The sequence below is a fragment of the Arachis hypogaea genome, chromosome 6 (genome assembly GCF_003086295.3).
Source record: "Arachis hypogaea cultivar Tifrunner chromosome 6, arahy.Tifrunner.gnm2.J5K5, whole genome shotgun sequence".
Taxonomy (NCBI): domain Eukaryota; kingdom Viridiplantae; phylum Streptophyta; class Magnoliopsida; order Fabales; family Fabaceae; genus Arachis; species Arachis hypogaea.
Genome location: NC_092041.1, coordinates 57,816,168 through 57,819,157, shown reverse-complemented (window position 1 = coordinate 57,819,157; position 2,990 = coordinate 57,816,168). Strand labels below are relative to the sequence as shown.

Here is a 2,990-nt window from a genome sequence, read left to right as displayed (position 1 = left end):
TGGGTTCAGGAGGGAAAGTGGTTTGAATTTGAATGGTGAGGTAGGTGGGGTTTTATGAAGGATGGATGTGAGTGGTAAAGAGAATAGTGGGATTTGATAGGTGAGGGGTTTTTGGGGAAGAGATGTTGAGGTGATTGGTGAATGGGTGAAGAAGAGAGAGAATGGTGGGGTAGGTGGGGATCCTGTGGGATCCACAGATCCTGAGGTGTCAAGGAAAATTCATCCCTGCACGAAGTGGCAAGCAAAAATGCTCCTTCTGCCAATTCTGGCGTTAAACGCCAGTCTGGTGCCCCTTTCTGGCGTTAAACGCCCAGAATGGTGCCAGACTGGGCGTTAAACGCCCATTTGCTGCCCTTACTGGCGTTTAAACGCCAGCAAGTTTTCCTCCAGGGTGTGCTATTTTTCTTTCTGTTTCTCATGCTGTTTTTGCTTTTTTTTTCAATTGATTTTGTGACTTCCCATGATCATGAACCTATAGAAAACATAAAATAACAAAGGAAAATAGATAAATATAACATTGGGTTGCCTCCCAACAAGCGCTTCTTTAATGTCAGTAGCTTGACAGTGGGCTCTCATGGAGCCTCACAGATGTTCAGAGCAATGTTGGAACCTCCCAACACCAAACTTAGAGTTTGAATGTGGGGGTTCAACACCAAACTTAGAATTTAGTTGTGGCCTCCCAACACCAAACTTAGAGTTTGACTGCGGGGGCTCTGTTTGACTCTGTTTTGAGAGAAGCTCTTCATGCTTCCTCTCCATGGTTACAGAGGGATATCCTTGAGCCTTAAACACAAAGGATTCTTAATTCACTTGAATGATCAATTCTCCTCTGTCAACATCAATCACAGCCGTTGCTGTGGCTAGGAAGGGTCTGCCAAGGATGATGGATTCATCCATGCACTTCCCAGTCTCTAGGACTATGAAATCAGCAGGGATGTAATGGTCTTCAACTTTTACCAGAACATCCTCTACAAGTCCATAAGCTTGTTTTCTTGAATTGTCTGCCATCTCTAGTGAGATTTTTGCAGCTTGCACCTTAAAGATCCCTAGCTTCTCCATTACAGAGAGAGGCATGAGGTTTATGCTTGACCCTAGGTCACACAGAGCCTTCTCAAAGGTCATGGTGCCTATGGCATAAGGTATTGAGAACTTCCCAGGGTCCTGTCTCTTTTGAGGTCATTTCTGCCTAGACAAGTCATCCAGTTCTTTGGTGAGCAAAGGGGGTTCATCCTCCCAAGTCTCATTACCAAATAACTTGTCATTTAGCTTCATGATTGCTCCAAGATACTTAGCAACTTACTCTTCAGTGACATCTTCATTCTCTTCAGAGGAAGAATACTCATCAGAGCTCATGAATGGCAGAAGTAAATCCAATGGAATCTCTATGGTCTCAGTGTGAGCCTCAGATTCCCATGGTTCCTCATTAAGGAACTCATTGGAGGCCAGTGGACGTCCATTGAGGTCTTCCTCAGTGGCGATCACTGCCTCTTCCTCCTCTCCAAATTCGGCCATATTGATGGCCTTACACTCTCCTTTTGGATTCTCTTCTGTATTGCTTAGAAGAGTACTAGGAGGGAGTTCAGTAACTTTCTTACTCAGCTGACCCACTTGTGCCTCCAAGTTTCTAATGGAGGACCTTGTTTCAGTCATGAAACTATGAGTGGTTTTTATTAGATCAGAGACCATGGTTGCTAAGTCAGAGTGGCTCTGCTTAGAATTCTCTGTCTGTTGCTGAGAAGATGATGGAAAAGGCTTGCCATTGCCAAACCTGTTTCTTCCACCATTATTGTTGTTGAAACCTTGTTGAGGTCTATGTTGATCCTTCCATGAGAGATTTGGATGATTTCTCCATGAAGGATTATAGGTGTTTCCATAGGGTTTTCCTATGTAATTCACCTCTTCCATTGAAGGGTTCTCAGGATCATAAGCTTCTTCTTCAGATGAAGCGTCCTTAGCACTGCCTGGTGCAGCTTGCATTCCAGACAGACTTTGAGAAATCATATTGACTTGCTGAGTTAATATTTTGTTCTGAGCCAATATGGCATTCAGAGTATCAATCTCAAGGACTCCTTTCTTCTGATTCGTCCCATTGTTCACAGGATTCCTTTCAGAAGTGTACATGAATTGGTTATTTGCAACCATTTCAATGTGTTCTTGAGCTTCTGCAGGCGTCTTCTTTAGATGAAGAGATCCTCCAACAGAGCTGTCCAATGACATCTTGGATAGTTCAGACAGACCATCATAGAAGATACCTATGATGCTCCATTCAGAAAGCATGTCAGAAGGACACTTTCTGATCAATTGTTTGTATCTTTCCCAAGCTTCATAGAGGGATTCACCTTCCTTCTGTCTGAAGGTTTGGACTTCCACTCTAAGCTTACTCAATTTTTGAGGTGGAAAGAACTTTGCCAAGAAGGTATTGACTAGCTTTTCCCAAGAGTTCAGGCTTTCTTTAGGTTGTGAATCCAACCATATCCTAGCTCTGTCTCTTACAACAAAAAGGAATAGCATAAGTCTGTAGACCTCAGGGTCAACCCCATTGGTCTTGACAGTGTAACAAATTTGCAAGAATTCAGCTAAAAACTGATGAGGATCTTCCAATGGAAGTCCATGGAACTTGCAATTCTGTTGCATTAGAGAAACTAATTGAGGCTTAAGCTCAAAGTTGTTTGCTGCAATGGTAGGGACAGAGATGCTTCCCCCATAGAAGTCGGGAGTAGGTGTAGTAAAGTCACCCAGCACCTTCCTTGCATTGTTTGCATTGTTGTTGTTTTCGGCTGCCATGTCTTCTTCTTTGACGATTTCTGTTAGGTCCTCTACAGAGAATTGTGCTTTAGCTTCTCTTAGCTTTCGCTTCAAGGTCCTTTCAGGTTCAGGGTTAGCCTCAACAAGAATACTTTTGTCTTCGCTCCTGCTCATATGAAAGAGAAGAGAACAAGAAAATATGGAATCCTCTATGTCACAGTATAGAGATTCCTTGAGGTGTCAGA

At 43.2% G+C, this 2,990-nt stretch overlaps 1 non-coding gene across 1 annotated transcript; it reads left to right on the top strand.

Annotated features, from left to right (window-relative positions):
- Nucleotides 1-2,271: 2,271 nt before the first annotated feature.
- On the top strand, nucleotides 2,272-2,379 carry LOC112700150 (small nucleolar RNA R71). Its single transcript, XR_003153068.1, has one exon. It is a non-coding gene; the product is annotated as a small nucleolar RNA R71 (small nucleolar RNA).
- Nucleotides 2,380-2,990: the final 611 nt, after the last annotated feature.